Raw genomic sequence first — 24,864 nt, forward strand, 5'->3', positions numbered from 1 at the left:
TAAGATCAAATCTCACTTCATGTCTGACCTTCTGTACACAAATCTGTGTGCATTGATTTGTGGTTCAGTATTTGCGGCTGATTCTGAAAATAAACTATGAAACAAGTAAAACCTCAGTAGTCATTTAAGCAAAAGCACAATTTCAGAATAAATCAAAAACAGATTATCAAAACAAAATTTAATTAACTTAAAACATCCCACGTTATTACTGATACCTGCACTTTTTTTTGATTTCCTTCATTAAACCCACTGATAACTCTGCTACCGGGCAGGAGCGTGAGGTTCACTCATTGTGCAACACGCACGACGCACACGAATCACAGCAGCGCTGCTTGCTGTGCTGCGCATGAAGATTAATCTTTGAAAAAACTACACCAACGTATTTCAAGCACAAAAAAATTAATAAAAAAAAAAAAAAAAACTTTTAATAATGGAACTATTTAGAGATATTTAAAAAAATAAGTAAAAACCCTTGGAGATTAATCCACTGTTGTACACTTCCTGCATCACCATGATATCATCTTTTTCTCTTGACTGGAAAAAAGAAAAGGTTCTCATCAAAACACCTATTTTGGGACATTGATATAGTTTCCATTCACATTTCTCTGGTTCTAGTGGTATTACCAAGAACAGACAACAACAGAAGGGACAGAACCTACCTCTGGGTGTGTCAGACACTGAACGTGATGGGAAGCATGTAGTGAGGCTGTTGGGGCATTAGATGGCGGTGATGTTGACTCAGTAGCATCTTCACTTGTTTGAAAGTCACCTTTGAAAAGAGATATGAATACATTTAATTGCCAAACAGTTTAGAGCAGAGTAACTATTGATCACGTTGGAAATCTACTGTCATTACAGCTCAGATAAAGTGCAAGAAAATAAAACAAAGGCAACACATAGAAAATATTGCAATTTAGGAGATAAAATACAATAATAAAAGCTAAATAAAAATACACAAAAAGTATAAAGAACAGATATATATTCTTAGCCTATAAAAACTTTGATATATATTTACAGGTGTTTATGAAAATACAAACATATGTTACTCTGGGCTGTGGTATTCAGCAGTGGAAATGTAAACAACATTGACAAAATAAACTATTAGAGCCTCACCTGCTGTGCACGTTTCAGCTCCTGCTGCTTCACATCAGATGTTTGCATCTGGTGCATCACCATGACATCATCCTCTTTTTGACTGGAAGACAAAATAAAAAAAAAAAAAAAAAAACACTTATTTGGGACTTGGATTACTGTCAATCAACATTCATTTGGTTCTAGTGGTATTACCAAGAACAGACTACAACAGAAGGGGCTGCACCTACCTCTGAGTGTGTCAGACACTGAAGGTGATGGTGAAGCAGGTGATCAGGCTGTTGGGGCTCCAGACTGTGGTGATGGGTCGACTCAGTGGCACCATCACTGGTTTTAATGTCACTTTTTAAAAGAGACACAAATACAGTTAATTTCCAAATAATTAATGAAAATACAAACAAATCAAAGCTGTGACGTTCTTACAGTTCGCTGCACTCCAGTCGTTGTGGTCTTGAATGAGCTGTTGTCACTCTTGAGTTTTTCCAACATGGACACTGTAGAGAGGTCTGGTGGAAGCTGTGATCATGCATTAGCTCAGAGAGTTACTGTATACTCACTCATTACGAGTACAGCCATCAAACTCTCTCTGAATGTGATGATCAGCAACAACAGGAGGAAGGTTTGAACCTCATCCAGACTCTATGGATTGTACTTTTTACTGCAATCCTCAATAACAAAAATCAATGGTGGCCACAGATGCTTTTTCTGTATGTGAGTTGATGCTACGCTGTAATGATTCAAATAAAATAAAATGCAAAAATGACCTGGTTGTAGATTGGAACAATGCAATAAGGACCTGTTATATAAGGGACCAATGCAAAAACATCCTGGGTTAGTGATCAGATCAATGCAAAAAGGATGTGTTAGTGACCATAATGTAAAAAAAACATGGGTTTGTGATTAAAACACAAACAGGACATAGGTTAGTGTTCATAATGTTAAAATTACCTAATTGTACATTGGAAAAATGCAAAAAGAAACTGGGTTAGTGATTGTAACAAAAAAAAAAAAAGGACCTGGGTTTATGATCAGAACCTTATCATTAGTGATCGGAACAATGCAACAAAGACCTGGGTTAGTGATCGGATCAATGCTAAAAGGACCCGAGTTTGATTCCAACAATTGAAAATTGACCTGCTTGTACATCAGAACAAAGTAAAAAGTTAGTGACCATGCAGAACAATGTAAAATTTACCTGGTTATATGGGATCAATGCAAAAAAGATTGTGATTGCAACAATAGAAAAAGCACCTGCTTGTAAATCAAAAAAAGCAACATTTGCTGGCAAAATAGATAGTTTTAACATTAGTTGGAACAGTAGAATATTTGAACATTAGCTGGAACAGTAGAATATTTTAACATTAGTTGGAACAGTAGAATATTTGAACATTAGCTGAAACAGTAGAATATTTTAACATTAGCTGGAACAGAGTTAACATTTTCCTGTACAACAGAAATATTCAACTGGAACAGATTTAACAGATACAATAGATCATCACAACATAGCTACACTACAATAATAAAACCAACACAATAGATGAATCCACATCATGTGACTCAGGTCTTGGAGAGGCTGGTCCTGGTCCTTCTCAGTCTATGTGGGCGTGAGCTCCCATCACTGGTCTGGATGCTGTGATGCAACAATTGTTTTTTTAGATTTCCCCGTCAAATTTTCAGTCTTCATACGTGGTTCTTTAAATTCTTCTGAAAATGGGCAATTCTTCCAGAAAATTAGTAAATCGTCAACTCCGCAATTTGTAAATTTCGCAATTTCTCAAAACTAATTTTTTAGCACTTGCTACTTTTTAAAAAAATTATAGGTTGTTCAGATTTATAAGTTAGTGCTAAATCAATTTTAACCTCAAGGTGTTTGTTTTTTTATGAGTGAACAAATCATGACTCCATTTAGTTGGCGCGAAATAAAAATTTGTCAAGTTTTGGTGTAAATTCGTCAACACTAATTTAAGACTGAAAAAATGATGTCATCTATAATTAACTACAGCAATGTTTGGATTTTATTTGCTACTAAAACCATGACTCAGCAACAACAGTATGAGACTAAATTAATGTGTACACTACAAACTAATATTATTTACTTATTTTATTATCTGGTTTTTATTGTTGTGTTTTTAAGTGGCCTGAAAGGCACTTTTTAAATAAAATGAATTATTATTGATTATTTAATGAGGTCAGAGGGAGGAGCTTAAAACCACAAAACCAAGAGTGTCAAACTTATGAGAAAACATTAATTTAGGTTTTAGGTTAGTTTTAGGTTATAAAAGGAGAGTTAAATGACACTAAACATCTTAATTTGTTAATAATGTGCACTAAAAAACACCATTTATTTACAGATAATTATTTTATATGTCTGACCTTAACGTGAAATTAGTTTGACACCCTTGGTTTAATAAAAACGATTCTCACTGTGCGACGAATTGAGAACGACGTCCAGCGTTGATCCATGACAGAGTTGATCGACGACTAGATTTTAGTTTGACTGACATTAAAGGGTGTTTGTCAGCGACATCAGATGTTTATTTATTAATAAACGGGACAAACAGGACTGAACTTTTGAAAAACCAATGGTTGGGGTGAAATCTACGAGGACACAGGACGTAACTCTGAAAACCAGGACGTTTGTTGGTCACTAGACCGAGGTCTCACAGCAGCCGTTACAGCTCAGAAAGAATGAGTCACTGCATCCACAGCTTCAGTGGGTGTGGCCAATCAAAGGGAATGAGCATCACCTGCTGTAACACGTGCTGCTGCTGCTGATAATCGACTCACTCATGCTGCGTTCAAGGACCCTCGGAACTCTGCACTTCCAGTTTAAAACTCTGACTTCAGTGTTGCAGACGCAGCACGTCCAAAATATCTCACAAATATGGCTTAAAGGAATAATTTTAACAGTAAAATCAATACTGTTAATGTGTTTAAAACTGTATTTATTCAGAATAGTCATTATTTGTATTTGTCCAACAAAGCAAGACAACAATATGGAGCACATTTATTCACAAAACGTGGAAAAATGGCACAAATTAAAATAATAAAAATTAGGATTAAAATAAAAGGCTTTATAATTGCATTTTAAAATCATGAAAACAGCTGAATTATAATCAAAAGTATAACACAGTGTTTTTCAACCTTGGGGTTGTGATCCCATGTGGGGTCACCTGAAATGTCTAGTAGTTGATTAGAAAAATCAATAATATATTTTAAAATTATTGTTTTTCTTTTTTCAAATTAAAACACAACCCACCAGGCACGTCTCACCTGTGAGGGATGTGGGGGGTTTGACACCCACACTTTTATGAAAACAAAAGTTCATCCCCCTCACTTTTTACAGAGGGATTCATTGTTGAAAACAGATTGGTCCAGTTTTGATTGAATGATGATCAAGCCAATCACAGCCAGTCATTTGATGATGTCACTAGTAAAGTGTAAGTATGTGTTAAAAATGAGTAACAGGTGGAAAAGAATGATTCAAAAGTGGCCAAAACTTGGCAAGAAAAGAGTGAAAAGTGGCTTAAAATGAGCCAAAAACAGTCAAGAGTGGCAAAAAAATTTACAAAAAAGGAAACAGGTGTTATAGAATGGCAAAAGAAAGTTAAATCTGAAAAAAACTAAAAGAATGTCAACATTTTGGGAAAAGGGGCCAAAATGGGACAAAAGAAGTTGCATAATGACTAAAGAAAAAAGGTAAAAAGAGGTTAAAAAAGTTTCTCCTTTAAAAGTTTTCTGAGGGAATCATTATTAAAATTAAGACATAAAGAGCCACATGTTTATCACTGACTTAATAGCAGCTTTATTATGGTTTTAGTAAATTCATTTAATAAACTTTGTGCACATTTTGTCTATTCTGTATTTGTTACACACAGTATAACAAACATGATCAAAAACTAGAAAAAAATATTCTTTGGGTTTGTCAGAAATTTGTTATTAAAATGAGGTCAAAACAGGTCGAGAACCACTGACATAACATAAATACAGCCTCCATTCATGTGTTCCACAATATCTGCAAGTAATCTGTAAACAAAGTCAATGTTGTAAATAATTTCCTAATGTTTTTTTGAAAATATAAGTCATTTTAAGAAGTGTTTGTATGCAAAAGGGGGAAAAAAGGACACACAACACACAAAAGAACAGCACAAATAGGCAGAATGACAGAAAAATGAGCAAAAAGACAACAAAAATACACAAAATGAGAGAAGAATAGACTAAATGGCTAAAGAAATACCCTAAAAAAAAACTTTCAAAATACACAAACAACAACAGAAACACACAAAGCCTGATAGTTGTGTCCTATTAAGTCACACAAAATTATACAGAGGGCTGCATGTGCATGTATGACACTAAAATCTGATTATTATTATTATTATTATTATGTTGCAAATGTCTGAGCATGAGCAACTCTAAGATATTTAAATGTAATAAAATAATACATTTCTATAATTTCACTGTTCAGCATTTCAACTGAGAATCCCAATTATGGTTAAAGAAAAATACTGATAACACCATGAAGGAATTTTATCCAATATAAGGAAAGAAATGTCTTCAAATGTTTAAAAGTTTTAATAAAGGCTGTCAGTAGTGCAATACTTTGATTCACCTGCAGGTGTCGCTTCAGGCTTGTTGTTGATGTAATGGTCGTCATTCCACACAGCTTTGTACAGTCTGTCCCTCATTTATATCAAATATAAAGTTTGTCCACACATCTGCTCTTCTTTCTGGTCCGAGCTTTGACATTTTTATCTTCTCAACTAGTCCGTAGTTTATAAAAACAAACTTCTGAATTCATCTGAGATGTCACCGTGTAACGATTTGATTAGAATCACGATTTGTTGTCGATTCAATTAGAAAGTAGCTCAGTAGCTCAGTCCGTAGAGACATGGGTTGGAAACTGGAGGGTGGCAGTTCAAGTCCCAATGCGGACCAAAAATACAGAAGTTGTTCTGGTAGCTGGAGAGGTGCCAAGGGCACTTCTCGAGCACTGTCGAGGTGCCCTTGAGCAAGGCACCAAACCCCAACACTGCTCTGGTGCGCTCCCTTCATTGTGGAAGCAGCCCCACTCTGACATGTGTCCATTGATGCATGTCCACAGGTCCTGTTTGTGCATGTGTGTGATTCGGGCCTGTGTGTGTGAGAAGCATGTCCCTAAAAAAATAACAGAGTGTAACATAGTAATAAATAAAGTAATTAAAAGAGAAAAGAACATCTGGAACAAACTAGAACAAAAATGGAGCCAAGCTAATCACTGTCCTCCTTGTCTGGCAAAGAAACACAAACAATCCCAGGAAGAAGGAAGTAAAAACCCTTCTTTGCATCATCTACAGGACTCCACATTACATTTTATTCTCCACAAATACACATAATTGATAATCTCCCTTATGGAAGACACCAGACTTAACCTGGACCTGATCCTTCTTTATAGTTTCAGACTTATTGGTCTACTATTGTTTAACTAATTAATCTACACTAATGTCTCAGGTATCACACATGGCCATAAACCCTAAGGCCACAGTGGGTTGCCACAACAACATCAGGAGTCGTACTCATCCCTGAAAATGAAGAGAAGTAGAGATTACTGACAGTCTAAGCACCACACTGTAAATACAGTCAGAAAAGCTTATATTTCATCTGTTGGGCTTCATAAGAGAGGAGTAACTGCAACTTTAAAATCCACAAGTCTCACATACATTATGCTGGATTCCTGTGTTGGTTCTACAAAAATGGCTTTTACAGCTCAGTTTTTACACTTCTCAGTTGGGGAATATTCTAAGATTTGATTTGATTTATACGAGTCCAAAAATCATCAACATTGATAATGACAAAGTAAACCCTATGTCTGATAATCATAAATCAAATATATTTAATTCAGAGATTGAGACTATTGAGCTCCGTTAACAAGTTCAAGATGGAATCAGTGTTTTTTTCCACAACATCTGAAGGAGGACAAAAACTTATCTTAGAAATGTGATTAGATTTTCAGTTTGGTGCAGATAGAAAAAGCTGCTGTCATTGAAATGAATGGTTAACCTGTAAATAACAATAAAATCACTTGAGAATTAGATGGATTTTGAGTAAAACGTATGCATTTTAATAACAGATGTACATATTTAAATAATCTTTTGTAATAACCAACTTGTTTTAGTGCTGAGATTCTGTTATTGATAAACTAGTTTTACACCTGAAATACCCAGTGTACACCAGGCACTGCAGTCAGTCCTTTATGGAGATTAAACCTCTTTCTACTATTAGCTTTTTTTCTTCCTACAATGACACAAACTTACATAAACTGATTCATATTCTTTTAATTCCTCTGTGGCAAACATCTGGATAATTCAGCAAGCAGGTAAAAGATAAACAATCACAGAAAACACTGGAAGTGCAATTATTTACACACGTAACATCAGTTTTTAATTTGTTAATCTTGCTAATGTTTAATTAGTAAGAGTTAAAAACATAGCTGGAAAACTAAAGCCCAGAATGCAACAGTAGATGTAGAAAATCATCATTAATGCATGAAACCCAACCTAAAGACACTGCTTGAAAATGGTAAATCTACCTTTTGTTTTTAAATTCACACACTGGTTCTAACATGAACTAAAATGTACATAAATCCTATTACTGTGTGCACTGCATTGTATGTATTTATTTTCATTTTTTAAACAATTCTTCTAGATGCAGCCAGGCCAGCAGAAAGAGCGGGGGCCAGGGAGCCCCAGGCAACCCCCTCCACGGCCGAGCAACCCCTCAGACGCCCCCAAGATCCCAGGCCGAGAGGCAGCCACCGCCCCCCACACACACATCTGAGGAAGCCCCAAGCAGCTGAGCACCCAGCGCATCCCGCCACCGACCCCAACCCAAGCACCCAACCACCCGAGGGGAGGGCCCAGAGAGCCCCCCGCCAGAGACCCTAACAGAGGAGCCAAGGCCCCCGCCAGCCATCAACAGAGGGGCCGGGCCCCCACCCGACAGGCCCAGATGTGCGAATTTACCCATCACCCTGTTATGGTGCCTCTCCATCCCCCAATGGAGAGGCACTTCCCTATCCCCTGAGTGAATGTATGTGTTTAGTGAATGTATGAAGTGCTATTAAAAAAGGGTGGATGGAGGGGAGCGGTGCTCCCCATCCAGCCTATGTGTATATATGTGTATGTGGTGCAATAGCTCTGGAGGGTGGAAGTGGTGGTCCCACCCTCCGGGGGAGTGGTGTGTTAAGGTGTAATTAAAATTGGAGGGATTAGTAGGGCAGCCAGAGGTGGGAGTGCCACCCCCGCGCCACTACTTAGTAGCACAGGCGGTGGCCCCATCCACCCCCAGCCCCACCATTCAGCCCCCCAAGGGTTGGGTATGTGAGTGTGGTGCAACAAGTGGGTGAGCCAGACCAGCTGGGAGTGAGTGATATGAAGTGTTTATGAAGGAGGCCTGTCTGGTAGGAGCCCGGCCTGTCCGCATGGCTGGCCACCGGAGAGGGTAGATGGCGCAGATGGGCACGCGGCACTGCGGGCCCCAGGGACGCGCCGAGCAGCACAACCGGAGACCCCCCCAGGTGGAGCCAAGTACCAGCCACATCCCCCGCAGTCCAGGAGGCGACCCCCGCCGCCAGCCGGCCCAGAGCTGCCCGTCCCAGCAAAGCAGGCAGCGGCCAAGCAGGAGAGAGGCCAGCTCCCACACCAGGGCCAGCACAGGCCTGCACGACACCACGACATAGCACCCTCCACAGGAGGGCGGCCCCTCCCTCCCAAACGAGAGAGGACGCAACCAACCACCCAAGCAGGGCCACCCCGCCAGCCACGGACTGATAGGCAGGCGAACCCATGCTCCCCCAGCCAGGCACCGCAACCCCACACCAATGTCGCCAGCAGAGCCCTCCCCACCCACGGAGACCACCCCCAATCACAACCAGCCACCAGCCCCACCCCGCCCAAGGGGGCGCGGAACCTCGCCGAACCGCGGCCAGTCCCCGGGCAGATGGTGGGGGGGGCGCTTAAATTTACATGGTAAAGTGAGACAGTTCATATGTTCAGGATTTCCCCTGATATGAGGAAATATTTAAGTAAATTAATTTCTAGATCTTGACAAGTTTTTAATTATATACTGTAGTAAAATATGTGTGTGTGTGTGTGTGTGTGTGTGTGTGTGTGTGTGATGTGTGCGTTCGTGCATCTTTGTCTATCACTATTCTCAATGCTATACTGCTTAATTTTCTCTTACTGAAAGTGTATCAATAGTTCTGTTTTTAGTATAATATTTTGGAGAATTCATGGATGAGTTTGCTGAACCACAGTCAGTTGTGAGCCCTGAATACAACCACTGGAACAGCTAGAGGTGACTTTAATATTCATGGTGACAATAACATGGATAATACTGTCAAAAAACTATGCTTTAAAGGACACTTTTGGTCTTACACAACAGGCTCTTTTGGCACAAGCAGAGGCCAGAGCACACATGCGTTCTGTTACGTCACCTGTCCGATCTGGGCTTCATGATAAACATGGAGAAGATATTTTCCCCGGAACAGAAAATTATTTCCTGGGGCTGTCCCTGCGCTCGTTGCCTTCACGACACGCCTCTCAATGCAACAACTGAAAGCTTTCAGGGCATGCCTGGCACTTTTCCAACCAGGAAAATCTGATCAGATTATATCTTCGGTTACTCAGGCTGATGGCATCTGCCTTCCTTGTAATCTGCCTCGGTCGCCTCCACATACAGTAAGAGAATTCCAGCTGTGGGTGGCCTCATGCGGGCTGAATCCCGTGCGTCATGGCGCACGGAGAGTGCTGGTCACGCCAGAGTGTGCCGCTGCTCTGCGCCACTGCCACCCTTTCGGCTTACCTGACGCATGGTGTGCCTATGGGAACCATCACATCCAGGATGGTGATCATGGGTTTATGATGTTACACGTTACAACCTGAAACATAAGTTGGACAAGATCTGGAACCTTTTCTATTTAGTTTTGGAGTGATGGTGATCAGCTGCTGTTTGTTTTTGTTTTGTGCCGTCATGTTATTTGGTTAGAGGACATCAATACTGTGTTAATTGTATGATTGTTTTGATGATTGAAGTAAAGCAAAACACAAAACCTTATGTACTGTACTGTATATTAGCCTGGGATCAATACATCTTATAATCTATTGTGGTATTATTTGTTGGTGTTTGTTGTGTCATAATTTACTAGCACCTCCGATAAACAATCCGCCCCCCCGGTAATAAATCTCTGGAGCCGCCATTGAAGAGACTTAGCTCTCTATTTCTGTTTATTTTTATTTTTATTTAGAGACTGCAACATATGTTCCTCCTACTTCTGTGTTTTAAGAAAATGTAAATAAATGACAACATCTGCACAGTTTATGGAAGCCATAGCAATCACACTAACCTAAAGGGCTGGGACAGTTGATAAACTTGATGATAAAGTTGATGAGTTTGATATAAAAGTCTGTAATGTCAAAGACACATTGGCTCCAATCAAAACTCAGAGAAAAACAAACAGAAAACACCTTGAAGAAAGACTGAGATAGTGTAGAATTTTAATTTGGATTGTTGAAGGGCTGAGCATAAATGGAGAACAACTAAACTACAAATTAATCTAGACCTACAGGTACAAAATGAGTCTCTGTAAATTAAATGGCTTGTTCAAAGCAAAGCAGCAATATTTTTATGAAATTATTGCTAAAAACGTCAACAAATCATTCATTGTTTTCTGTAATTGAAAAGATCACAACCTCCCCTGATCAGATAGCCCTTGAATTACTGTCAGCTGTTAATTTCTATATATTTCAGTGAAAAAATACAATCAATAACGTCAAACATCAGAACAAACCCGCAAAATAAAAAACTTGAACAGCTTCAACCACTGAGGGATGAGTCAACTACAATGTTAGAGTTTATTACAGTGAACCTAAAAATAATAGAGGAGACTGTTGAGCAACTAAATTCATCAACGTGTTACCTTGACACAATACCCTCAAACTTCTTTAAAACTGTTGTAAAGTCAATTGTGACTGATTTGTGTCAGATAATAACTGCTCATTTTAGTCAGGCACTGTACAGAAATTGTTAAAAGTCACTGCTGTGAAACACTGGATTCCTCTATACTGGCTAACTATAGACCAATCAATAACCTTCCATTCATGGCCAAGATCATTGAGAAGGTTCAGTTCAGGTTTATTAGACATTTGCAGTACAGAAACCATATTGGAAAAAATGTTCATATGTTCAGGAATTCCCCTGATATGAGGAAATATTTAAGTAAATTAATTTCTAGACCTTGACAAGTTTTTAATTATATATTGTAGTAAAATACTACATTGTTAAAATGTAGATACATGTGATTAAATATTTTATATGTAGTACTATAAAGAAGTAGGTTTTTAGTTTAAACTGTTTTTTGTAAAACATTCTAAAGAAAACTATTGGGCTCACTCTCACATTGGGGTGTCTGTAACCCCTAAACTAAATGACAATGACACTCATGATCTAACTCACTCATTCATGAGGTAAATATTTTATGTTGAGACACTCTGATTTTATTAAAACCTGAATCTGTATAAAGAAGATACAGAAAGTAAATAAACTGAGTTCTTTGAGTTTCATTATGATGCTTTAAAAAGGAAAGGAATGTACAACAAAACAAATACCTCACATTCATCATTATGCTGTCAGCAGTCACTCCCTCACTGAATTTTTATAGAGCTAAACAAACAACAATTGTCAAAGACAACTATAATAATGAATGACAAACACACAATCCTTTGAGGAATTAATAATAGCAGAATACAGAGTCTTAAAGTTCTATTAAGGCTCATAATTAAAATGCTATAAAATGAATATGGTGCATAACACAGTGCTTTGTTCAGCACATATATTTTTAACAGGTACATTTAGAAACTTGTAAAAATGGTGGAGGATCACTTTGTTTCTCAGAACTGAGTAAACTAATGACCTTATTGAAGAAACTCTCATTCTCTCAGCCACAGCCTTTATGCAGAGCCAGTGGTAGTACCAGCCTGATGGTAGCAGGGAGAAGTTTATTATGTACTGAGTTGTAAAACCATTCGATTTTACACGTTACACTGCACTATTTTCAAAATGCATCAGATTTTTATGATGAAGTGAAAATTATCTGATACATCAATATATATGATGTAAAAGCTAATGTTGCATTACCTTAAGTTTACTGAAAAAGATAGAGATAATGGCTATGGTTTTACAAAACAAAACTAAACAATTGTGCAATCACATATTTTAGAACAGTAATAATAAAGTAATATTAATAAATGATAAAGACAAAAACAACTCAAAAGCCAAGAACATTCTAACACACTGACAAAGTCACAATGTTCAGTGCAAAATAATTTCTAAATCTTGAAAAAATGTTTTAATCATGTAGTAAAATGTATTTTGTTTATTAAATGTTAAGATAGTTCTATAAATGGGATTTCTACCAACAATGTATTTTCAATTATTTTCACTAAAACAAAATGTCATTAATAATAGGTTGTTAAGCCCTGACTTTACTGGTTTGGCCCATTTAATAACAATGAACTAAAATTACTTCAATCATCCACAACTAACCAGCTTCTGTCGCTTCCACATACAGTAAGAGAATTCCAGTTGTGGATGGCCTCATGCGGGCTGAATCCTGTGCGTCATGGCGCACGGAGAGTGCTGGTCACGCCAGAGTGTGCCGCTGCTCTGCGCCACTGCCACCCTTTCGGCTTACCTGACGCACGGTGTGCCTATGGGCACCATCACATCCAGGATGGTGATCATGGGCTTATGATGTTACACGTTACAACCTGAAACATAAGTCGGACAAGATCTGGAACCTTTTCTATTTAGTTATGGAGTGATGGTGATCAGCTGCTGTTTGTTTTTGTTTAGTGACGTCATGTTATTTGGTTAGCGGACATAAATACTGTGTTAATTGTATGATTGTTTTGATGATTGAAGTAAAGCAAAACAAAAAACCCTTATGTACTGTACAGTATATTAGCCTGGGATCAATACATCTTCTAATCTATTGTGGTATTATTTGTTGGTGTTTGTTGTGTCAGAATTTACTAGCACCTCCGATAAACAATCCGGCCCCCCGGTAATAAATCTCTGGAGCCGCCATTGAAGAGACTTAGCTCTCAATTTCTGTGTATTTTTTATTTTTATTTAGAGACTGCAACATATGCTCCTCCTACTTCTGTGTTTTAAGAAAATGTACATAAATGACAACATCTGCACAGTTTATGGAAGCCATAGCAATCACACTAACCTAAAGGGCTGGGACAGTTGATAAACTTGATGATAAAGTTGATGAGTTTGATATAAAAGTCTGTAATGTCAAAGATACGTTGGCTCCAATCAAAACTCAGAGAAAAACAAACATAGAAAACACCTTGAAGAAAGACTGAGATAGTGTAGAATTTTAAATTGGATTGTTGAAGGGCTGAGCATAAATGGAGAACAACTAAACTACAAATTAATCTAGACCTACAGATACAAAATGAGTCTACGTAAATTCAATGATGGCTTTTTCAAAGCAAAGCAGCAATATTTTTCTTAAATTATTGCTAAAAACGTCAACAACTCATTCATTGTTTTCTGTAATTGAAAAACTCACAACCTCCCGTGATCAGATAGCCCTTGAAATAGTCGGCTGGTAATTTCTACATATTTCAATGAAAAAATACAATCAATAACGTCAAACATTAGCACCTTCATCAACAGCTTCAACCACTGAGGGATGAGTCAACTACAATGTTAGAGTTTATTACAGTGAACCTAAAAATAATAGAGGAAACTGTTGAGCAAATAAATTCATCAACGTGTTGCTTTGACACAATCCCCTCAAACTAGACAAATCAGCAACTTTCTATTCATGGCCACGATCATTGAGAAGGTTCAGTTCAGGTTTATTAGACATTTGCAGTACAGAAACCATATTGGAAAAAATGTTCATATGTTCAGGAATTCCCCTGATATGAGGAAATATTTAAGTAAATTAATTTCTAGACCTTGACAAGTTTTTAATTATATATTGTAGTAAAATACCACATTGTTCAAATGTAGATACATGTGATTAAATATTTTATATGTAGTACTATAAACAAGCAGGTTTTAAGTTTAAACTGTTTTTTGTAAAACATTCTATAGAAAACTATTGGCTCACTCTCACATTGGGGTGTCTGTAACCCCTAAACTAAATGACAATGACACTCATGATCTAACTCACTCATTCATGAGGTAAATATTTTATGTTGAGACACTGATTTTATTAAAACCTGAATCTGTATAAAGAAGATACAGAAAGTAAATAAACTGAGTTCTTTCAGTTTCATTATGATGCTTTAAAAAGGAAAGGAATGCACAACAAAACAAATACCTCACATTCATCATTATGCTGTCAGCAGTCACTCCCTCACTGAGTTTTTATAGAGCTGAACAAACAACTGTCAAAGACAACTATAAAAATGAATGACAAACACACAATCCTTTGAGGAATTAAATATGGCAGAATACAGAGTCTTTAAGTTCTATTAAGGCTCATAATTAAAATGCTATAAAATGAATATGGTGCATAACACAGTGCTTTGTTCAACACATATATTTTTAACAGGTACATTTAGAAACTTTTAGGCCAAACTTGTAAAAATGGTGGAGGATCACTTTGTTTCTCAGAACTGAGTAAAATAATGACCTTATTGAAGAAACTCTCATTCTCTCAGCCACAGCCTTTATGCAGAGCCAGTGGTAGTACCAGCCTGATGGTAGCAGGGAGAAGTTTATTATGTACTGAGTTGTAAAACCATTCGATTTTACACGTTACACTGCACTATTTTCAAAATGCATCAGATTTTTATGATGCAGTGAAAAGAATCTGATTGTATTGTGTTGTATTGTATTGGTTTATTTGAAAGGGGACAGTGCAATTTCATATAACCTATGAACAAACATGGTTAAAAAAGCCAGAATTAGCCAGGAGGCTATTTTTCATCTGTAGTCCCCTGGCCAAGATGTAAAAAGGCAATAAAATACAAGCATGACAATACATGTACAAGTCAATAACAACAGTGACAGTACCAATACATCAATATATATGATGTAAAAGCTAATGTTGCATTACCTTAAGTTTACTGAAAAAGAAAACGATAGTGGCTATGGTTTTACAAAACAAAACTAAACAATTGTGCAATCACATATTTTAGAACTGTAATAATAAAGTAATATTAATTAATGATAAAGACAAAAACAACTCAAAAAGCCAAGAACATTCTAACACACTGACAAAGTCGCAATGTTCAGTGTAAAATAATTTCTAAATCTTGAAAAAATGTTTTAAATATGTAGTAAAATACTTTATTGTTCAGATTTAAATACTTGTGATTTAATGTTTTGTAGATCCACTAGGATCTGTACTGTCATCGAGCACCTTTTCATTAATTATTTTTATTGTTTATTAAATGCTAAGATAGTTCTATAAATGGGATTTCTACCCACAATGTATTTTCAATTATTTGCACTAAAACAAAATGTCAATAATAATACAGCCCTGACTTTACTGGTTCAGCCCATTTAATAACAATGAACTAAAATTACTTTTACATCCTTGATGTCAATCAATCATCCACAACTTAAAGAATGTATTATTTTCATTAATTCTTCACAACCTCAATCTGGATAAAGAAAATACAAAATGAAAATATTTTTTTAGAATTGCTTTCAGTTTCAGTCTGAGGCCAAATATTAAGAAATAAGAATGTACAACAAAACAAAGACCTCACCTTCAGCATCATTCTGTCAGCAGTCACTCCCTCACTGTGTTTTTATAGAGCTGAACAAACAATAACTGACAAAGACAACTATGATAATTACAAACAAGGCTGTAACTTTGCAAAATAAGGTAAAAACATATCAAATTAATCCAAACAAGGACAAATAATTTAGTTTGTGCTAATAAATGAAATTTTGCATCAATATGTTGGAGCAAATACAGCACAATGACAGCAGCACCAACCTGAAATGTGAGGACCTCTTTTCACAAAAACAGGCTTTCTATGAGTCACTGATATAAGTGAACTGAAGTCAAAAGGCTTAGCTTGATGTTTCTGTAGATACTGCAAAAGACTGAGTAGAAATATATTTAATACATAAAATGAGAATGTTGTTTCCTCTAATTCTGTAGTTCAAAGTTATAAAAACAGAATAAAGGAACTGAGGAGAAATAAGTAACAAACTGGAATGATATTTAGACATCTAGCAAGATCTATAGATAGCAAGCAATCAGAATAATAAATACATCAATAAAACCAATAGATTTCTCTACAATGGCTCTCAAAATGAAGAAATTACAGCAAAGTTGAAACAACACCAGACAAGATACATACATTGATCAAAAACAATGAGTCAAAAACAATAATTATACTAACATAAGATATAAATATGTATATAAATATACATGAACATATAAGCATACAGGTATTTACAAGTATAGTCAGTGTACAAACTGTGGTATGAAAGCAAACCGATCCAAATAAAGGTGATAAAATGATCAGTTGTTCTTCATCTAGTCCAGCAGTCTACGATAAAAAAGCAGACATGCTTTGTTCAACCTGTTCATGGTGGTATTTTTTTAAGATCGTTTTGACATTTTCATAGTTCCTGGAGATGTAATCTGTCCATACACAGAGACAATATGAAAACAACTAACTTTTAGTTGATTGAGGTGAAGCATGAAATCTAGAAAACTCTATTGAAACCCAATGAGGCCTTGGGACTAGTTATTGACTTTTAACTAATTAACCAGCATGGTTCGTTATCATCTAGTCCTGGGGTCTTTAAAGTATGGGAGTATGAGCCCTATTGAAGATAACTTCAATAGGGCTCAAAACATACAAAATATACAAAATGTTAAACTTTTAAATTTTTATGAACCTAATACATGGAGAACAAAAGAAAGTCAGGGAAGGATGATGTTTTTACAAAGAGAACAACTGTCTATCTACTCATTATTTACTATCAAAGGAGAGCACACGATAAATCAACCATAGACCTGATCATTGTGTATAGTTGTTTATTTTTATTTTTTTAAATCTACCTTATGACAGTATTGGCTGACAGCTGGGTCTGACATTTGTCTCCGCCCACACAGGAATATATTTATTACACACAACTTCAGTCACACAGTTGATTATTGTCTCCAACAACAACAAGTAGACTCAACCAGAAACCTCTTCAATGAAAGGACCACTGACCACAGAGGGATTCCCTCTTTAAGGTACATTTTTAGATATTTGAAAAGCAAAACAGGATATTTTAGAGCCATGGATTAATTCTTTACCTTCAAAACATATTCCTAGATCTTGAGTTTCTCTCATATCTTATTTCAAAACATTTATATTCATGAAAGTCTCTCTCTGTGTGTGTGTTTTATCACTATTCTCAATGTAAAACTGCTTAAAAGTAGGATATGTTATTTTCTCCAGAAACATTTTTTAAGTTTTTGGTTGAAATTTTCTTTATGTCCTGACAGAAATTAAGATCTTATGTGCTCCGAAAAAGGAACAAATAACATCTGTAGCAGCTGTTAACCTGTAAAAACTTTGACCAATGAAAAACTACAGTTTGTTTTTTTAAAGGCGGAGCCCTCGGAGAATGCTACATTCAAAATCATGCTAGTTTTTGAGAATCACCTACCCTGCCTTTCATTTTCAAACTCCTCAGAAAATCGCGATGTTGTGATCGAAACTTTTAATGCAAATTCAGCGAATTCCCACAAATTCTTTGCGGCCCTGCAATTCTGTCCAGTCATCGCAAAATTTACACTATTTTGACCAATCTGACTAATCCTACAGTATATCAGGTGTTGAGGGCTGGGACAGTTGATAAACCTGATGATACCAACACCTCACAGATACCAACATGTGTATCATTCTTAGTGTCAACAATATGCAGGCCTTTTAGCAATATGGCTTAATAAATTACACCCAACAACACAATATGCACGACTGTAGCATCACATTACACTTTCAACAACATAACTGACTCTTACCCACCCTAACTCCCTCTTCCCTGTTCCTTTCCCCCTCACCGAGATGTAACACTGCCCTCTATTTTTAATTCTCCATTTAATAAAGTTTTTCTTACCATTCCTTAGGGAGGGCTGGTGATGGTCACGATTATGCAATAAAATAAATCAATTTATTTCATTGCAATAATAAAACATGCAAAAAAAACTACAAAAAAACAGAACAAAATCTTCAAAAGTCAACTTGGATTTATTCAGTTTAAATTTTCCTTTATGTCTTCAATGCAAAAAGAAATTCTAAAATGTCTCTGTTTTCTTTTTAGTTTCATTAGTTAACATAATGTTTCCTTGAGATGGATCATCTCATGTTCAGCCCAGCACAACTGAACACATTGATAGAAAGTGACAATGTGCAATTAATTCAAGTAAAATTATCAAGAATCTAAACATAAAAAAAAAAAAAATCATCAGAAAATAAAACAAGAAATGCATAATTTGTCTACTCAAAGTTGCATTTCCATCCTCTGTTTAGAGTGACACCAAGGGTTTAATAACCATTTTTTAATCTTCTTAGAATTAAATTATATTCACACAGAAGCCAAATCTATTAAGACTTTCACATAACAGTAACTCTATTGTACATCATCAAACTAAAGACACAAATTTATCTAGAACAAATACTGATACTAAGCAGATTTTATATTTTAAAAGAGTAGGTGGAGATGTATTATCATCAAAAATTTCAGTTTCCTATGTGGTGTAATTCCTGAGATATTAGACGCTGAAAATAGAAGAAAAATAAGAAAATTGACATATACCCACTCACTAAATTGGCCATAGCTCAAAAAGTTTCCATCCGATCAAACAAAAAATTTACAGTGTGTCTAAGTACGTTGGCCATTTGTTGAAAGGACATGGAATGACCGCTTTGCGATTAGAGTTGTTTTTATAACGTCTGGCATAGAATTTGTCACAACACTTATCCATAATGGTAGTCACAGAAAGGTGTTGTGACAAATTCTGTAACTGGTGAAATTTGAAGTGAAATTTCTCTCTACAACTCATGCTTAGATTCATAGGTAACCTTTTTTCAAGTTTACCTCTCTAGGAATCAACCATTGAGTGCTTGAGACATATTGTTGGCAAACTGTTCATCTGACGTCAGAACGCTGTAAGTTACAATAGTTGAGTAAATACAGAATACAAACAGACCAGTCATCATTGGTCACAATTATTACCGGGTATGAGAATATATTTTTTTTTTCATTGAATGAGATGGTGTTAAAAACACAAGATGTCAAATCTATGTCATGCCCTTTAATACATCAGGCACTGAACTCAGTCCTAAACTTTGGTAGAGTACACAGTGCATTTTGTGTAATATAGGCATAGGCATATTACAAGTCATACATCAGATTTAAAAACAACTAAATACCAATGAAAAAAATAATCTAGGCATTTGCATACTAACATATCAACTTTCTGTGTTATTTATTCAGCGTTAATTCATTAAAAAAAATTATCTTTTTAAAAGTGTTCCTGTAATGGAAAGATAAAAAATTAAACAAAACAAAGTCTTTTTTTAAAATTGTTTACATTAGATCGCACCTGATGTCTTCTCCTTATTTAGATTATTTGGTGCTTTCCCTACATTTAAAAAAAATATTCTATACTAAAGACAACACAAGAATGTGTGTTGGAGCTACCTCTGATGTCAATAAAGTGGTTATTGTTAGCCACAGCTGGCAGTCAGCTGCACTTTTACATAAGAGACACGACAGAGATCGCTCTGCCCAACATGAGTGAGTAGGAGAGAGAGTGAAGATAATGAGTCTGGGAGAACAATTGAAGCCATTTAGAGGAGGAAAATTGACTAGAGAAATACACATCATCTTTATATCTTCTAAAATTATTTTTATTCCTCGTGCAGATTTCCAGATGACTTTTGGAAAGATTCGGCAGAGACTTGGTTTGAAAAGGATTGCAGAAGAAAGACTGTACCGTACGAAAAGCATGGAGCTTCGAATGGGCTTTTAAAAAGTGACTGTTACTCCAAGCGATGACTTCCACGTGACATGATCTATAAACCTGATGCCCTGTAGAGGACAGCTACGCCATCGGGGAGTGGGAAAAGTTTTTCAGGAGCAGAGTCGATCCGAATTCAGTGCAACTTCATTATAACCAGCATGTTGTTTATTGATCACCTATTTAATAAAGTGTATCTGAATTATAGTTGTGTTTTTTTTTTTCCAATCCTCAATTATATTCATAACCTGCTTAATCCTGTACAGGGACACAATGATCTGCAGGTGTTAATCCCTACACAGGACACAGGGTGATTCCTTCATGAAATGTATTTAAATGTTTATTTTTATTGAAGTTTTAGCAATAACTGCATTTACATTACTTTAACACTTCAACCATGCATTACTTATTTTTACATGTAATTATTCTAGTTAAAGTGTTTGACAGAGGCACAGTTTAAAAGAAAATATATATCATTTATGAAGTGTATGAAAATAATATATTACATTGTATACAGTCCGCAGAAACGCTTGAAGTGTCATTTAGAATCAAGAATCCATCCAGAACCAAACCCAGAACAGCCCCTCATTCCACTAACGCTAAATATTTAACTCCAATTTATTTGCACAATGTTAATTTAATAAACACAATCACTAATGCCATTTTTTACTGTGAAATGATTTCCCACAGCCTGAAAATGATTCATAGAACATCCAAATGTGACACAGATTAACAAGATCCCTCACTTTATAAATGAGGGGATATTTTGGGGATACCAATATGATGCTTAATGAAAAATAGATGTATTTATATTGTAGTTTATTTAGTGGTTCAACAAATCGACAGGGCACATTATTTATTATTGTGTCTGTGAACAACCCATAGTTAAAGTGAGGATGGTTTATGGAGACATTTTCTATTGACTGATGCATTAGTTTTTATCATTAACTTTACCATTTTTTTTATTTCTTTAAAATTTTACAAGGCATTGTTAATATGAAATAAAACAAAGTCTAAACAATTTTACTGGTTTATAAATTATAATGTATGAACAAGAAAATATTTCTTCTATAGATTGAAAAAAATGCACAAAAAACTTCTAAAATGCAAGTCTTTTTAAATTAATATTAAAAAATATACTCTAGCAGATTTTTTTAAATTTCAATTTAATAGCAATAATACATGTAAGTAAGAACAAAGTACGATAGTTAATGAGTGCCTACCTTAAAAATATATTTTACTTTTATCTGTCATTTTTGTACATAAATAACAAAAACCACTATAACCAAACAATTGATTAAAACACAATGTCTCAGAAAACATCGCATCTACATCTATTGTAGCTTTTTTATATATTGTAACGTCCGCTTATTCTACTAATCACCGGACAGGTCAGGTTGAACCAAACGGGCTTTATTTGGCTTGCAGGGATAAACACAGTTGCATACAGGCCTACTGTTATGGCCATAACCCACACCACTAATCTCCTAACAGTAGCAGAGGAACACACACACCTCTAACTCAGGCAACACGCTTAACTAACTCACAGCCACACTCCCAACCCTGTGCTAGGGCTAGGCTGTCCCTGCACAGTGAACACAACACATAATGAACTCAATGGTCATTACAATATAAAAAAAAATATTCCTCTCAGAAACTTTGATTTACATAATATAGAAGACAAATACACCATTCTGAGACTCTGAAGATCAATATGTGCTGTAATAAGAAGAGGTGATTCATATAGACAGCCTGAGGCAGGTTGATATTACAGTTAATATCACAGATAATATCTTTACGTTCAGTATATGAATAAACCGTAGAGCGCTCACCCTCAGTTCCACTTTTAGCAGCCGTTATACCCAGTGTCGGCGTCATGGGGGGGCATTCGCAGGCAGTACCCCCCCAACTGACCTACTGTGCCCCACACACACACACACTCTTACTGGCCACTACAGGGGAGCTTTTTATTAATCAAAGATATATGATTGGCTATCAACTGACTGTGTCCATTCAGTGACAGCGGACGAGACTCTGCTCCATAGATATATTATACTGTGGTGTAATTGTTTAACATTTGTGCTATTGAACGTACCCTAGAGCTCTTGTAATGTGTATATGTCTATGGCCTGCTCTGTTGATTCACGTGACGTCACATTGCTGCATTGCAACAAAGCGAAAGCGAAAAATTCTGATGGAGAGCAGGAAATCATCAAAATGTCCATATTTTGTGTAGTTTATGGCTGCTCCAATCGTTCTAACCGAGAAAAGGAAAAGACATTTTATAGAGTACTGAAGATTGTTGTTCACAAAGGTGAGAAATGTAAAAAGCTCACAGAACAATGCCGTAAAAAGTGGATTTTAAACCTATGTCAGTGGTCAGGAGGAGCAGAGTCTGCTGATGCTGTAGCGACCACTTCATAAGGTATGTTAGCTGTGTTTATATAGCATTCGGAATCCGTGTACCCTTCGTTCTTTGGTTATTCCGTTTTAAACCCAAATCAAAATAACAAATAAACAGTGTGGTTATTTTGTTTTTCTGATTTAAAACCAAAACAGAAATACAGAAAAAACTAAAACCAAATAACAGCGTTTTTTTAATTTTATTTTATTTTATTTTATAACTTGTTCTGTTTGTGTGATATTTACGGAGAAATTAGAGCGAGAACTGAAGTCTGCTGCACCTGATTTCCCTCCCCATGTCCTGGCCCAGGTCTCCTCACACAATAGGACTGTTAAGGCTGCCTGGCGCCAACATCCATTCTCTGGTTTTGATTTATTTATGTATTAATAACGGTTTCAATTCACCAGTAATGTGATTTATGCGTTGCTTCCTTTTATGTCCGGACCGGGAGCAAAAGTCACCAGATAATCTGGATACTATTTGGACCATAAAACTCTTTAAAGCTGAACGAGTGTTTTTGTGCCCCCCACAGTTTTCTTAATGCCCCCCCAGTTAATGCTGCCTGGCGCTGACTCTGCTCTCATATACACAGTATAAGATTTTCTGAGATATTTTCTTCCTACTATAAAAAATGTATTAAAGAGGTTCTCTCACAATTGTCAGTGGCTGAAAATCAGTGGCAATTGTTTCAGTGAGATCATCAATTTTTGCCTTCCTCAAAGGGGCCCAGGCAAGTGTGGTTGTTTTTTCTGATGAAAGGTTTTTAATAATATCATGTGATGCAGGTGCAGAAGAGCAAATAGTGGCCTAGTGTTATGTAAACACTACCTGATACGCAGGTGCCGACTCTGGTTATACCACCTTGTATCACCTTTGACATGATCTGACATGTTTGTGGCCCAATGCGACGCAGTGGTTGAACAAAACAATGGACTATCGTCTTAAATGGACTATTTCTGTGGTCATTAGAGATGAGGAGGAGAAGGAAGACTGTTAATGATTTACTGCTGCTGTTAGTGAAACAGTGCTGGATTAGTGTGTGTGGAGCTGATGTGACTGAGCCAGATACAAAATTGTGCTCAAACTGTCTTTCCATTAAACATATTATGAAAATAGTTCTGTGACAAAGTGGGTGAGAACACACCATTTGTTCCATCAATTTAAAATGTTGTATTAATTTAGCATTGCTAATTAATTGTTGAGTATTAGTTAATTCATTCATGGCACGTGTTCTTTGTTTCTTACCTTGTCCACCATGTGTTTCAGGGACTAAAGGAGGGCGGAGCCTATCATTTCCTGTATTTATATCCTGGGTGACATCTCCAGTGATGTCACTGGTGATGTCACTAGGTGAAACCAAGTCAGAGGGGTGGGAGGTAAAATTATGATTCAATGAGTAATTGATAAAAGTTATTTAAATAAGCATGGTTATAGAGGGGTATTATTTGGCACTTCATCTAGTAATTTAAGTATGAAGTGTATGTTGGGAACGATTGTGGTATTTAACTGATTGTTGAGGGAAGTACTTGGAGCTACCTGTGCTGATGGAGTTGCCTTGATTGACTCCTGCTTACAGGAGTCTATTTAAACAGTTGGTCTGGGACTGTTGGGGAGGATGGATGTCAGTGTAGCTGTGTACACGTGATGACAAACAATGGTTAACACTCGTCCACATGCTAGCTACATTACATGTGGAATTATTTAGAATCACCTTTTTTTTTCTTTTTTTTTTTTTAAACAAACAGCATTTTACATCTGTTTCAAGTCTCCCTCATCTGCCTCCTACAGGGAGGAGAGACTCGAGGTGAGATGTAAAGTTGTAGTTATGCATATTGTGTTATATACTCAAGCCAGTCTGGTGATAAGGTATAATGGCTGTGGAAGGAGTGAGTGGTAATACCTAAAACAGGTATTTGGGATCAACGTGTCTGAGGTTAAGCCCAGTACGAGTTTTATCCCACAGCCCAAGGTGTGCCAGTGCATCATAGATGCAGCCAGGCCAGCAGAAAGAGCGGGGGCCAGGGAGCCCCAGGCCACCACACCCACGGCCGAGCAACCCCCCAGACGCCCCCAAGATCACAAGCCATAGGCAGCCACCGCCCCCCATACACACATCCGACACCACCAATGCACCATTTATTTTCCATCAGGAAAATAGACTGTGAACACTTCCTCTTCCCAGGGCACTGGAATAATTCTAGCCTCAGAAAAGCGTTAGTGAAATGTGCTTTAGTTGATAGGAGAATTTGTGCAAGACCAGATTTGTCATGGAATGCCCCCATTTGAGGGCTGCTCCACCCAGAGGGCGTAGCTGGGATGAAGG

General features: G+C 36.7%; 1 protein-coding gene and 2 long non-coding RNA genes across 4 annotated transcripts in view; 2 read left to right on the forward strand and 1 right to left on the reverse strand.

Annotated features, from left to right (window-relative positions):
- Window positions 1-24,864, forward strand: part of LOC114480636 (interferon-induced very large GTPase 1-like) — a 691,281-nt gene that overhangs the window by 380,248 nt on the left and 286,169 nt on the right. The window lies entirely within an intron of this gene.
- Window positions 659-1,744, reverse strand: LOC114480645 (uncharacterized). The gene is made up of 4 exons (XR_003676143.1): window positions 1,516-1,744; window positions 1,323-1,434; window positions 1,114-1,195; window positions 659-769 (listed from the first exon to the last, which is right to left on the reverse strand). It is a non-coding gene; the product is annotated as an uncharacterized LOC114480645 (long non-coding RNA).
- LOC114480646 (uncharacterized) lies at window positions 17,094-20,109 on the forward strand. Its single transcript, XR_003676144.1, has 2 exons — window positions 17,094-17,362; window positions 20,043-20,109. It is a non-coding gene; the product is annotated as an uncharacterized LOC114480646 (long non-coding RNA).

This window comes from Gouania willdenowi, chromosome 18, assembly GCF_900634775.1.
Source record: "Gouania willdenowi chromosome 18, fGouWil2.1, whole genome shotgun sequence".
NCBI classification, from domain to species: Eukaryota; Metazoa; Chordata; class Actinopteri; order Blenniiformes; family Gobiesocidae; genus Gouania; species Gouania willdenowi.